The following is a 15228-nucleotide window of genomic DNA, read 5'->3' on the forward strand; positions in this document are numbered from 1 at the left end:
ATTTCAAGTTAGATTTGCTGACAAAATGTAGCTACTCTGTCTGATAGAGACAGAAAAAATATGTTAAAAAATCATTTGGTTTCTGCATCAGTGTGCAACTGGAATATCAATAAGAGAATTGGGTTTACAGGGCAGCTGTATAGTGCATTGTTCTTGAGATTAAATCCATTTGATTCTCTCCACAGAGAGCATCTTTTGTGTGCATTGTCCCCTCCTCACTTGTCATGTTAGATGCATATTTTAACACAAGACACACTGAGAAATCTCTTTTGTATGTTATTTCAAGTTTGCATCATGTATTCTACTGCAAGCACGTCGGAAATTTGCATTTTCTCATGAAAGCAGCAATTTATCTTTTTTTTTGTGGTTGCAGAAATTTTCTTGAACAAGGATTATAAGGGATTACTTAGCTGTCTGTGAGGTAAGAAAAGGCAATCAATGAAAGCCTGAAAGAGGCAGTTCAATTTTGCATATTCAGCAAAATGGACTGATGGTGCTGTACTGTTACAAAGAAGCTGTGCAAGTGAGCAGGTTTTTAATATATATTTCAAGAGAGACCTCTGTTTTATATTAAAATATCTTTGTTTTTTTGCTCGCTCTACACCCGCAATTGCTATCAACGTGAAAAGTGGAGAGGATCTACTGCAATAATATACAAGGGGATATCGGTATTACTAAAATTGAATTATGGATAATTATATCTTTACTGTAGTCAATCCAACCCCTGACAATGCTGTTGGTTCCATAGGTACTAATTATTCCAAATGACAATCTGGATGATAAGAATTTCTAGATAGAAAGACCAAGGTCCATCTTGTTCACCTTCTTCTATATTAGCAGTCATTAGATACAATGACATTAAAGTTGCTGACTAATCGTGGCAATCTCTAACAAAATCTCCATCAAACCCAGAAATTATCTGTTCTTGGAGATCCACAATTTCAGCATAACCTGTTTGTCCCAGGCATGCTACACCAACTGTATCTCATTCTCTGCACATGAGCCCACACAATGCTGATCAAGAGGCTATTGCATTGTGGAGGTTATCACAAGACCAGCCATCTTCTCACCTGACATGTTCTCACATATTCATTTTATTTGGATTTTACTTCCCCAATATTTAGCCAAAAGTCAACTGTAACATCCCAAACATGCCTAAAACAGCAACTTCAATGCCAAGAATGAAATTAATCAGACAGGAATTTCCATTCTGAATCATCAGTCCCACATGACTTTGTGGATTTATTTAAAAACCCATAAGAATTTTCCATCTGAATTGTTAATGAAGTGGGATAGTGATATAGTTAGTTTACTTACGACATGCCATGAAAAATACTCAAAAGTTTTCCCTCTATAGTGGTTAACCACTTACTTGAGGTTTCTCATTAATTCTTTTACAACTGCAGGATGATGCTTTCAGAAGAATGTCAAGTGTTTGAGTGTTGTTTAAACTGCACTCATCCAAACAAAGTGAAGAATATGCTTTTGACATGACTTGTAAATGGAGAAAATGCTTTGTTGTGACAGGAGCGCAAGTCTCACGCTTCAGGATAAGCAGCCTACTATTGTAGCCACAGTACTTACACAGTTGGTCCAGCTTTCTGGTGAATAGTGACCCCAAGAAGTTAATGATGAAGAATAACAATGTTAGTCAGGATAGGTGATAGGCAGTCTCTCTTACTGGTACTGGTCATTGCATGGCACTTCACCTACCTCTTATCACTCCTTGCTCACTCTTTGCTCATTTTGCTTATGCGGGCAAGAACTGCTTCATTTGCTGAACAGTGGGGATTGGAATTGGACATGTAATGAGGAGCTTCCCATTTTTGACCTTATGTTGGGAGAAAGCGTGTGAAGATGGTTGGGCTTAAGACATTGCCCCAAGAGATTCCTGCACTAATGTCCAGAGACTGATCTCCAACAAAAATATCACGTTCATCTGAACAGTTTTAAAAATTCTATTTTATTGAGACCATCTAGATATTTACTAGCTCCAATTCCATTTCAGTGAGGACTTAGAATTCAGAAAAAGAGTGTTATTGTGAGATAGTAAAGTCTCCAGCACCTGCTTTGTTGCATGAAAAAATATGAAATCCTGCCATTATTCTCTTTATGGCATTACTCACCTGCATTGGCTAAGAATCGATTAGGCTTAGATTGCAAATCATCATGGCAATGCACTTTACTTTTCCTATTAAAGTATAGCTCTTCCTGTTCTTGTAGTAATGATGTACTGTAAATCAGTTTAGCAACAGGAAATCTGATTTACAAAACCAACAACCATTGAACCTTAGGACACTGCACATTGTAACATACACTGTTCAACCACTCCACCTCCATAAGTACCTTGTTGATAGTACTTTACAAAAATACTTTGGATTACCCACCCAAATCTACCCAGCCCCACCCAGATCATTGTCCATTTCACCAATCCACTAGGCACGTTGGAATGTTTTGTTAAATTAACATGGGTGCTATGAGTGCTGATGTTGAGAGACCCAAGCATGTTTCTGTTTTATTGCCCATTTTGCTTTGACCATAGGCTTTTGTTGCTAGAATACTTAGTGAGAAGCTGTACATAATCTGAATGTTGGGGGAATTACCAAAAAGAATGTTTTACAGAAATATGGACACTCAAGTTAACTGTGAAATTTTGGGAAAATTATAACCCAATTGGTTTTCCTGTCGCTCTGGATCTTTTGTTATTTGCAAACCACAAGTCTTCAATGCCTTTTGTTCTAGGTAAAATAGATTGGTCAGGAATTTTGGCTTTAAAGACATCCAACCATCAAGCTCACTTAAGAGTGACCTGAATAGTGAAAAAGCCGAGAGCTTCTCCGGTTTACTTTATTTAGACCCATTATGAGTCAAATCCTCCATGGCAGGTGATACAGAAAACTGGAGCAAAGTGGTTCTAAGATTCTGGAGATGGACATTGCCGAAGGCCCCAAAATATGTAAAGTTCCTCTTGAAACAACTTAGAATCCAATGGATAATGTAATTCGTATGACCTTTACAAAAATAGACCACATTTGGCCTTGCTAAATTCTATCAAGATCAAGGCTTAAATTATATTACTCAGAGAAGTCAGTGTTTACTCAGAATTCTATTAATGCAATCATTTCTTGAAAGATGCCACTTTCTTTCAGTAAAACACTTCAAAAAAGTCGCAGTGTGACTCAAGTCAATATGTATTAATACAAAAAAAACCCTGAGAGATTGTAACTGGAAATTATCAGTGTTTTCTATTTCTAAATAGAATATTATTTAGATTATTTATGACTTAGTTCAGTACAGTTTAATGGGTGTTAGATACGTGGGTTATGACTGAAGGAAAAATGCTTGGAGTCACTTAGCTCTTTAGTCAAGGGTGTTTGCTAGGACATACCATCTTTAATTACCAACAAAGTTAACTTAAGATTACACATGATTTAGAATATGATGCATCCTGCAATGTAATTACAATCATATTACAAAATAATCAGAGGTAACTACCTTGAATACAGTATACAAACAACATATACACATTTCCATTGCTAAAGAAATGGAATATTACACCATGTATGGTGGGAAAGGCACCATAAAGTCAACATGAGCACATCAGCTCGTTTTAGGCCCGTTATGAGAATATACCATGGAAGCCATTGAGGTGCGTACACTCAGCACAATGACAGCAGAATAACAAAGGTGTGTGTGTGTGTGTGTGTGTGTGTGTGTGTGTGTGTGTGTGTGTGTGTGTGTGTGTGTGTGTGTGTGTGTGTGTGTGTGTGTGTGTGTGTGTGTGTGTGTGTGTGTGTGTGTGTGTGTGTGTGTGTGTGAAGGAGTGCATTTACTGGGAGCACAGAATCAATGATATTTCAGTTGCCTTCAAACGTGGCTTGAAGACATTAACACTCAAGTACCATTGCAAAACCTCAAAAGATTTTGCTATAGTTATTAAGATAGTTCTCACATAAATTATTGATAAGCAATTTTAATCTGCTTGTAAACAAATAAATAGGAAAAGCAATTCAATATATTGCTCCAGTGAGAATATTCTATACAAAGGAATATTTTCATACAACTGGAAAGAAGAAGATATTAATTTTTTATTTGTAGCAAAATTTACTTATTGTGGTGGAAATGAAATTAATTATGAATGATGACTCTGTATATTATACAATTACAGTCCTGAGCAAAAGTCTTAGGCACAGATATATATTGCTAAGGTGCCTTAGGTACATTACTGTAGTTATTTTATGTATTACACTGTACTGCTGCAGCCAAAAAAACAAATTTTAGGACATATGTGAGTGATGATAAACCTGATTCTGATATGGGTCTCTACAGTGGACTGATAGTGGAAAGGGGAAGGGAGAGGGGAATCATGGTTGGGAAAAGGGGCAGGGAGAGGGGAGGGCACAGAAAGCACCAGAAATACATTCAGTGATGATCAATAAACCAATTGTTTGGAATCAAATAACCTTGTCTGGGGTCTCGGGTCTGGGTGGGTCTGCACCTGTGCCACCCCACCCCTGCCCCTGGAACTCCTCTCTGCCACCTGCTTCACAGCCCTCCCATGGCTCTCCACCCTCTCCATTACCAACACCCTTTTCTCCCGGCAGATTTACAATTTGCTCTCCACTCCACGTCGACAAGTACAGTACTATGCAAAAGTTTTAGGGACCCCAACTACATATATGTGACCAAGGCTTTTGCACAGTATGTCATAACTAGGGCTGAAGGTTGGCTTGCTACAGCACATTTTTATTAGATAGATACTTTATTGATCCCAAAGGAAATTACAGTATCACAGTTGCATTACGATGCACAGATATACAATATTAGAAGAGAAGTAAGAAAGAATTAAAAATAAGTTACCTCAAACAGTCTAACAGGAGAGGGTCATCACTCCCCCAGCTATAGGTTGACTCATTATAGAGCTTAATGAGGGAGGGAAGAATGACCTCATATAGCGCTCTTTGGACCAGCACAGTTATCCTAGTCTATTACTAAAAGTGCTCCTCTGTTCAGCCAAGGTGGCACGCAGAGGGTGAGAAACATTGTCCAGAATTGCCAGGATTTCCTGTAGGGTCCTTTGTTCTACCGCAGCCTCCAGTGTGTCCAGTTTGTCTCCTAGAACAGAGCCAACCTTTCTAATCAGTTTATTAAGCCTGTTGGCGTCACCCATGTTGATGCCACTCCCCCAGCACACCACCGCCTAGAAGATTGTACTGGCAACAACAGACTGGTAGAACATGTGAAGAAGAGGCCTGCATACTCCAAAGGACCTCAGTCTCCTCAGGAAGTAGAGGCGAACCTTGCCCTTCTTGTACACAGCCTCTGTGTTGGTGCTCCACTCAAGTCTGTTATCCAGGTACACCCCCACGTAGGTTCTTATAGAAACAGAGAGCAGTGCAGGCTTCGTCTTCCTAAAGTCCATCACTATCTCCTTTGTCTTATACTGGTTATATTAGTTACACAGTTTTTAGGTAATTTTCAAAAGAGGAATATGGTTATCTGTTTCTACAACTGAAACTGTAATTAATGACTAGGATATAGTTAGATATCTGCCAAAAAAAAGGAATCAGAAGGGGATGCAAGAGTTTGATCTGCAGTAGCCCCAGAAGAATTTCAAGGATGGAAAAGTGCTGGTTTGTTTAGAGATTGTGATTACAGAGGATTGAACTTGGAGGAGACTGATACATGCCAGAGCACAAGAGATTTAGTTACAGCTGGGAAGAAAAATCAGAGAGAGCTGAGATGGCTTTTCAGCAGACTTGAAGGAAAGGGAGATACTAAGAGGAAAAGGCAAAACTTGCTGATTAATTTCCAGATTTACTGAAGGGAAAGCAACTGCTGCAAGTATAAGAATAAGTTCTGACTGAATTAAAGTGGAAAAGAGGGTGAATTTTAGTCTGTTTCCTGTTGCATATATTTTAGTGTTTTAAAAAATATATACTTGTGATTACTTCGGTGTCAGTTGAGAATCAGTGAGTGTTAGACATAGATCATGTCCTATTTCTGTTAAAGTTTTTTTTTCAGTACTTCACTCTTACCATGGAGCTTCAACAACTCAGAGCTCTCTTTTGGCCATTCCTTCTGGATTGGCCATGACCTCCTTCAGTTCTGAAGCTGAAGATACCTGTCTGTGATATCTTTTAACATGGGATGGTCATTGCATACCAGAAACTATAGGATGCTGACAGAGTAACTCTTGATCCAAAGACAAGAAGTTCCAAGTTTGACCAAACTGGCAGATGGAGACAGATACACTAAGGTGAACACTTAAAACACCAAGTCGTAGAAAACCATTAGCTGGATCCTGGTAAAAAGAAATTTGTGCAGTTTGGTACTTGATGGCTGGCACAGTCATGGTTGGTTGAAGAGCATGTTTCTATGTTAGATGACTCCCTGAACATCCTCCGAGATCCTGGAACTTTAACTTTATGGAGCACAGGCACTCCTCTGTTCAGCCAAGGGGGCATGCAGAGGGAGAGAAACATCATTAATGTTAAACATTCAGATGATATTACAGGGCTATAATATCATCTGCCAGTTTAGTCAATCAATGTTTCCATCTGGTGACAATCCATACTAAGCCTGATGTTTCACAATGTTACCTCTTTTCAAATGGAAATTGAGTACAAAGGCTTCAGACCGTGGAATTGTATATACATCAATATGTACAATCCAAGAGCTATAGAAGCATTGGGCTAGATTTGCAGGAGTACAGCATCTTGCAAACCTGACCAATTAGTTAGACATGTTCATGCACATTTAAATTTAAAACATTCTCTGGAGCTAATAATGGTGCAGCAGATACAAAAGAGCACCTGAGAAGTTATTGAACTTTAAGACTATCAGAGTGACCTTTAACTCATAAATAGAGAAAGTACTGATGAAGAGTGAAGTAATTGAATCAATGTTAACTCAAGTGTGAAAGAAAATTAAAGAAAGCAAATAAAAGAAAAGGTTGTGAAGGAAAGAAGATATGTCAGAGAACATTAAGCAAGATATATAATATCTTCTGATGACTGCCAGATTTATGTTCCATTTGTGGATTCCTGCTTTCTGGCTGCCCTAAATGTTCTTAGAAACATAGAAAATCTATAGCACAATACAGGCCCTTTGGCCCACAAAGCTGTGCCAAACATGTCCTTACCTTAGCAATTACCATAGCCCTCTATTTTTCTGAGCTCCATGTACCTGTACAGGAGTCTCTTAAAAGACCCTATCGTATCTGCCTCCACCATCGTCGCCAGCAGCCCATTCCACACACTCACCACTCCCTATGTAAAAAAACTTACTCCTGACATCTCCTCTGTACCTACTTCCAAGCACCTTAAAACTGTGCCCTCTCATGCTAGCCATTTCAGCTCTGGGAAGAAGCCTCTGACTATCCACAAGATCAATGCCTCTCATCATCTTATACACCTCTATCAGGTCACCTCTCACCTTCCATCACTCCAAGGAAAAAAGGCCGAGTTCACTCAACCTATTCTCATAAGGCATGCTCCACAATCCAGGCAACATTTTTGTAAGTCTCCTCTGCACCTTTCCTATGGTTTCCACATCCTTCCTGTAGTGAGTCAACCAGAATTGAGCACAGTACTCCAAGTGGTGTCTGAACAGGGTCCTATATAGTTGCAACATTACCTCTCAGCTCCTAAATTCAATCCCACGATTGATGAAGGCCAATGCACCATATGCCTTCTTAACCACAGAGTCAACCTGCGCAGCAACTTTGAGTGTCCTATGGACTTGGACCCCAAGATCCCTTTGATCCTCCACACTGCTAATGAACCATGAATACTATATTCTGCCATCATATTTGACCTACCTAAGTGAACCACCTCACACTTACCTGGGTTGAACTTCATCTGCCATCTGCCACTTCTCAGCCCAGTTTTGCATCCTATTGATGCCTCACTGTAACCTCTGACCGCCCTCCACACTATCCACAACACTTCCAACCTTTGTGTCATCAGCAAATTTACTAACCCATGCCTCCACTTCCTTATCCAGGTCATTTTTTAAAATCACGAAGAGTAGGGGTCCCAGAACAAATCCTGGAGGCATACCTCCTCGCAGAATATGACCTGTCTGCAACACTCTTTGCTTTCTATGGGCAAGCCAGTTTTGGATCCACAAAGCAATGTCCCCTTGGATCCCATGCCTCCTTACTTTCTCCATGAGCCTTGCATGGGGTACCTTATTACGTGCCTTGCTGAAATCCATATACACTGCATCTACTGCTCTTCCTTCATCAATGTGTTTCATTAACCATGTGAAGGGGAACGGGAGAATTCCAATGATTTGGCCACCAAAATAACTTACATGGTCATCAACTCTCTAGTTTCCTTTTGCATTTGTATGGGTCCCTGTTAGATGTACAATAAGATATAGGCAAGATCCCAACGGAAATGGACCAAACTAAAATCTATTACCATTTAATCAGATGGTTGGGAAAAAAGTAGCATTAATAATTCATTGATGAATATTTCCTCCCAGTTTGCTTCTTTCTTCATCTGAAGCCATGGTTTATCTGGGATACAGTCACATAGGCCCAGTCCCGCATACACAGGTACCAATCGAGATAGCAACTGAAAGTTTATGTTGTTAACAATCTTTCATTGAGTGGTGTGGTTCATGGCTGCGGACTCGCTTTTGGGGTTGCTGCAGTTTACTGTTTAATGTCCTCAGCACTGAAGGTGCTCTGTGGATGTGGGCTCCCTTTGGGGACTCTGCAGTTCATGTTCCTTGTGTTTCTGTTTACTCTTTTTTGCTATTTGCACGATTTGATCGAGTCGCTTCAGCTGTAGCCATCGACACTGCACCAAACTGACTGACTCAGAGGCTGTGGCCTGTGGCCGTTGGCTTCTGGACCAGTTTCACTCACCTTGGCGGCTGGTGGGTATGGATTCTCTTTCGGGTGTTTAATGTTCCGAGCTTGCTTCATATTGTTTGCGCAATTTTTTTTTTTAGTGCTTTGGGTGTTTGATGGTCTCTGTTGTGTGGGAATTTTCTTTAAGCAGGTTCTATGTGTTTCTTTGTTTGTGGCTGCCTGTGGGAAGATGAATCTCAGAGCTGTATACTATATACATACTTTAATAATCAAATGTACTTGGAAACTTAGAAGTTCAAACAATCGTTTGAAGCTCTGCCCACATCATGCAAGATAGTTTAAAAGCAATCAGAAAACATAACTTGTTTTGATAATCAACAAGAGAGAAAGATTGACATAGACTTATTCCTCAGATTAACTAGAATCCAGCATTTTGTCACACAATAAATTTATTTATTCAGTTTTCTATGTTTTCTACATTCTCCTCTAATAATCTATTTGCTTAAGGTCACAAATGGTACATAATGGATTTTGATTAATTTCAACAATCACCCTAACTCCCAAATCTTTTCTAAGGTGATCAGTATGCCTCAGCTGACTTTTTAAAAAGAGATTAAAGTGTACTACACATGAAATGTTTATTAATTCATTCCCTTGAGGGTGCATACTAGCATTTTCAAACATTTCAGAAAATGTCTTGAACTATTTATTTTTATCTAGAAACTGGATTTTGTCCTTTTTTGGTGCTCCAAAGGACTATTTTGGTGTAGAACTAAAATATTTTAACTAAGAATACCTTCTATTGCTGGAGAAGCAACAAAAGCATACTTCAAGCATTACTACTACAAAATGATATTCAGCACAATGCTCAAAATCATGGAGTTTTCTGTGCAATAAAAGTGATCAAGTTTTAAGTCAGAGGGCATGCCTCCACATTATGGAACAAGCTGAAAAATAAAAACAGATCATAGATAAAATTTATGCAGGGCACTGGAGGATCAAGAGAAAGTCATTCAAATGAGGACCAGGAACTTGAGGTTTGAGTTTGGGCATTCTTGAACAGGATGAACTTTAGGGGCATTCTCAGCGGCTGAGGTCAAGGTCAAGGCTGTGGTCAGGATGAAGGGAAGATGAGAATCACAGCCAATGTAGGGAGGTGTCATGATCAAAGTGGAGTGTGGTGGGAAGCCCATAAGAGAGCAATCAACCTCACAGTATTTTCATGAAACAAGTTCCTAGCATCAGTCTCCTTAGCCAGAGTTAGTGGTGGCAGCTTCACGACATGTTACACAGAAGCCATTATCTCAGGTTTTATGCTTCTGCGTGAATATCTTGTGCACACATATACCATCAAATATTAGAGAAGTAATTTCCATAGCATAAATTTGGAAGTATCTGCTTGGTACTGTGTCATACACACAGAGTGTTAGGAAGAAAGCAAAAATCAATGTCTACACGACTTTCAGAAGTTTAAGCCACCATTTATAAAAAGTAAATATCTAAGTAATTAAATCAAGCTTCATAAGTCAAGCTGATTATAAAATTCTATCACATTGCACAAGAGTTGAGCCATGTATATAATTTGATACATTCAATTTGGAGTGTTGAGCTTGGCTGTTAGAAATTTGATTATAATTTATTTTCAGTTCTGTTACTTACTGCTGGTCCCAACCATGAGGCCCAAGGCACATCTGAAATCAAATTGCAGTCTTATTAACCTGTTGCCAAATAATGAATTTCAAAATGTTTGCCTGTTATTTTAAGCAACCCTCAGGTAAGCTACAAGAAGGATAAATAGGTTGATTAAGTACCAAAAAATATTTCAGGTGTGCTGAGCCAAGGGCAGCAGACATGTTCTTTGCAACTTCTCATCAAACTTTACAAAAAAAAACTTACACATAAATGTGGCTGTTGCTTGTCCAGAAGAATGTTCAAAGATTGCTAAGTGAAACAAAACTGGGATTTGCTTTCCTGAATGATACCCATTTTAGCAGAGAGTGACTAAAATGGACCATTCATTTACAACTATATTAGTTTTACATCTGTAATGGGTGTCCATGGCCACTTCTACTGCCACATTGAGGCCAACTTCAGGTTGGAGGAGCAACACCATTGTTATATCCTTCCTGATGTGGTTTATTACTTTGTTTCTAATTACTAGATCTCATTGCTTAATTGTAAGTTCACAGCTGTTGTTGATTACTCATTATCTCACTATTAAGCAATTAGCTTTTTCCAACAGGTCAGCCATTTTATATTGTTTGTACATTTCATTTAGTCAGCGGTAGAAAGAGGCACTCTGTTACAAGTTGAAGGAATTTCAATCAATATTTGAATCTATCTTTCATTCAAATGCCGAGAAGTACTGTCTTTTTACATCAGGTCCTTGCATTCTGTAATGTGTTGGTGAATAATAAAACCCCCTTCAACTACAGTTACACTAGGACTGAAGTTATCTATTTGTATAGCTTAATAAAATAGGGAAAACTCTTGCATGAGGGCAGAATGGCCACATATTCTGTCTGGGTAACTTCTAAGCTGATGGCAAGAACATTGATTTCTCCAACATCCCCTCTCCCTCCATCCCTCTTTTTCCATTCCCTATTCTGGTTAGTCACTCTCCACTTCCTTCTCCTCACCTCCTTCCAGTTCCCCTCCTCCTTCCCTTTCCACCACCCACTGTGACAAACTTCCAGGTGTTCTGTTACTTGTGTGAAACACTATCAATACTCAGTTCTGGTTGCTATGGACTTGAGTTACAAGTTATTTACTATGGTGGATGATGCATCATCAATAACTCTCTGAGACGTGAGGCGAGATATCGGCTTTTATTGACTGGAAGAAAGAACAAGCAGTAGTTGACCACCATACTACATCCTAGAGACTGAGGGCCGGGCTCAGGCCTCAATCGCCTTTATACTGGGGTCTGTGGGAGGAGCCACAGGAGCAGTCAGCAGGGGGCTTGTCCAGACAGGTATATGTAGTTCACCACAGTGGAAGAGCATCATTAAGTCACTTCTGCCATGTGAGAAATCCACTATAATTTTCAATGATAAGTCCAAGATTATTTGCAATTCTGACCTTTTGCACTCAGTGGCTACATTATTAGGTATCTCCTGTACCTAATAAAGTTGGCACTGACTGTATGTTCGTGATCTTCTACAGCTGTAGCCCATCCATTTCAAGATTTGACGTGTTACGTGTTCAGAGTTGTTCTTTTGCACACCACTGTTGTAACATATCAACTCACACAAAATGCTGGAGGAACTCAGCAAGCCAGGCAGCGTCTATGGAAAAAAGTACATTCAACGTTTCGGGCCAAGGCCCTTCAGCTGGACTGATCCTGTTTCTTCCCCATTCTGAACCTCTTAACCATGTCTGCACATATTTATGCATTGAGTAGCTGCTACATGTATGACTGAATAAATATTTGCATTAACAAGCAGATGTACAGGTGTATCTAATAAAGTTCCCAGAATGATTCCAGGACATTAGAAATGTCCTCCTTCTTCAAAGAATGGGCCATCCCTTCCTTACCGTTGATACTGACCTCTCCCACATCTCCTGAAGTTTTTCACCAAACCAAGTTCAGCCCCATCTTCTCGCTGCCTTAACAGGGCTAAAGTTCCTCTTGGCCTCACCTACCACCCCATGAGCCTCCACATCCAACACATCATTCTCCACAACTTCTGCCAAATCTTACCACCAAATACATCTTTACCCCTCCTCCTTTCAACTCTGCTCAGGAATCACTCCCTCCGTGACTCCCTTGTCCATTTCTCCCTTCCCTTTAATACCCATCCTGGCACTTACCCCTGCAAGCGACAGAAATGCTACACCTGCCCATTAATTTCCTTCCTCACCTTCATTCAGGGCCCAAACAGTCCTTCCAGGTGAGGCAACACTGTCGGGGTTATCTATTGTATACGGTGCTCTTGATATGGCCTCCTCCACATTGCTGAGACCCAATGCAAATTGGGGGACTGCTTTGCTGAGCACCTCCATTCCATCCACCAAAAGTGGAAATTCCCAGTGCCTAACCATTCTAATTCCTATCTCGATTCCCATTCCAACAATCATTCCATGGTTGCTTCTTGCGATGATGAGGCAACTCTCAGGGTGGAGGAGCAACACTTCATTTCAGTCTAGGCAGCCTCCAACCTGATGGCATGAATATCAATTTCTCCTTCCGGTAATTTTTTTTCTCATTTTATTTCTTTTTCCCTCCCCTTTCCCTCTTCTGTTCTCCACTCTGGCCTCCTACCTCTTCGCTTCACCTGCCTATCACCTTCCCCTGGTGTCCCTCCTTCCCTTTCTCCCATGGTCCACTTTCCTCTCCTATTAGATTCCTGATCCAGCCCTTTACTTTTCCCACCCACTTGCCTTCACCTATCCCTTCCTAGCTTGATATGGTCAAGGGAGGGGGAGGAGCTTTTTAGTTTGAGGACTGGACAATATTTAGAGAATCATCTTTGAATCTGAATGAATATCCCACAGTTGTCATTGATTTCACCAAGACTTGTGTGGATGAGTGTATGCCTTTGAGAACATATTGGATGTACCCTAACCAAAAGCCATGGATGAATCAGAAGATATATATATAGTCTGCTGAGGGATAGATCTATGGCATTTTAGACCGGTGATCCAGAACTATATAGGAACTTCAGGCACAACCTATGGAAGGATATTTTAAAAGTGAAAAATCAATTCCGATTCAAGTTAGAGACAAAATCAGATGCACGTCAGCTCTGGCAAGGTTTGGAGGCCTTAACTTCCTACAAGGCAAAACCTAATATTATGAATGGCTGTGATGCTTCACTCCCAGATGAGTTCAACACATTTTATGTATGCTTGAAAGAGAGATTAAATCTGCACCTGTGTGAATCCCTGCAATTTATGGTGACCCTATGATCTCTGTCTCAGAAGCCGACATCAGAATATCTTTCAAGAGAGTGAATCCTCGCAAGGCATCAGGCCCTGACGGTGTACCAGGTGGGGCTCTACACTGAAAACTTGTGCCAACCATCTGGTGGGAGTGTTCAAGGAAATCTTCAATCTTTCACAGATGAAGTCGGAGTGAGGTTCCCACCTGCTACAAAAGAGCAACAATCGTGCCAATGCCCAAGAATAGCAGGGCGAGCTGCCTCAATGTAGCCATCTCACCCAGCTGCACTCACATCTACTGTGAAGTGCTTTGAGAGGTTGGTCATGGCCAAAATCGATTCCTGTCTAAGTAAGCTCCTGGACTTGCTGCAATTTACTTATCATCACAATAGGTCTACAGCAGATCCAATCTCACTGTCTCTCTGAATGCTGTTTGTTGATTACAGCCTAGCATTAAAAACCATCATACCCTCAGTACTAATCAACAAGCTCCAAAACCTGGGCCTCTGCAATGAGATCCTTGACTTCCTTGTCAGGAGACTACAGTCAGTGTGGATCAGAAATAACATCTCCCCACTGACCATCAATACTGGTGCACCTCAGCGATGTGTGCTTAGCCCACTGCTCTACACTCTCTGTAGCCACAAATGTGAGGCTAAGCACAGGCCAAATGCCTTCTATAAATTTATCGATAACAGAACTCTTGGTGGCAGAGTGGCAGATGGTGAGAAGGAAGCATTCAAGAGTGAGGTAGATCAGCTAGTTGATGGTGTTGCAACAACAATCTTATACTCAATGTCAGTAAGACTAAGGATTTCAGGGAAGAAAGTCGAGAAACATATTAGAAGTGGAAAGGGTGAGCAGTCTCAAGTACCGGAGTGTCTGAAGATCTATTCTGGGCCTAACATACTGATGCAATTCCAAAAAAGGCACAACAGTGGCTATGTTTCATTAGGAGTTTGAGGAGACTTGGTATGTCCTTCAGCAGGACTTGGGATTCACACAGGTGCAGATTTCATCTCCCTTTCAAGCATACATAAAATATGTTGAACTCATCTGGGAGTGAAGCATCACAGCCATTCATAATATTAGATTTTGCCTTGTAGGAAGTTAAGGCCCACAAACCTTGCCAGAGCTGACGTGCATCTGACTTTGTCTCTATCTTGAATCAGAATTGATTTTTCACTCTTAAAATATCCTTCCCTAGGTTGTCTCTGAAGTTCCTATATAGTTCTGGATCACCAGTCTAAAAGGCCATAGATCTACCCCTCAGCAGATTATATATCTGCTGATTCATCCACTCGGCTTTTGGTTAGGGTACATCTAGTATGTTCTCAAAGGCATACAAAGACTGCAGTGCTGCATCCAAATGGCGGCGTTGAGCCATTTTTCTGTGAAGTAAAATACTTCGATGCCCTTCTGGCACTGCAATCTTGTTCTGAGGTCTTCAATTTTATTTTCTAAGGACTGTACATTCGCCAGCAGGATAGTCAGGAGAGGGGTTCTAAGGCACCTGA

The 15228-nt window shown here is 40.4% G+C and overlaps 1 protein-coding gene across 6 annotated transcripts in view; it reads left to right on the top strand.

The window, feature by feature from the left end:
• Positions 1-15228, top strand: part of nhsa (Nance-Horan syndrome a (congenital cataracts and dental anomalies)) — a 463259-nt gene that overhangs the window by 275175 nt on the left and 172856 nt on the right. Inside the window, exon 2 of one of the 6 annotated variants that reach the window (XM_073045850.1) lies at positions 374-421. The exons of the other annotated variants lie outside the window; for them this stretch is intronic. The gene's annotated coding sequence lies outside the window, so the exon portion shown is untranslated. The remainder of the gene's footprint in view (positions 1-373; positions 422-15228) is intronic. 6 annotated transcript variants of the gene reach the window in all.

This window comes from Hemitrygon akajei, chromosome 5 (assembly GCF_048418815.1).
Source record: "Hemitrygon akajei chromosome 5, sHemAka1.3, whole genome shotgun sequence".
Lineage (NCBI taxonomy): Eukaryota > Metazoa > Chordata > Chondrichthyes > Myliobatiformes > Dasyatidae > Hemitrygon > Hemitrygon akajei.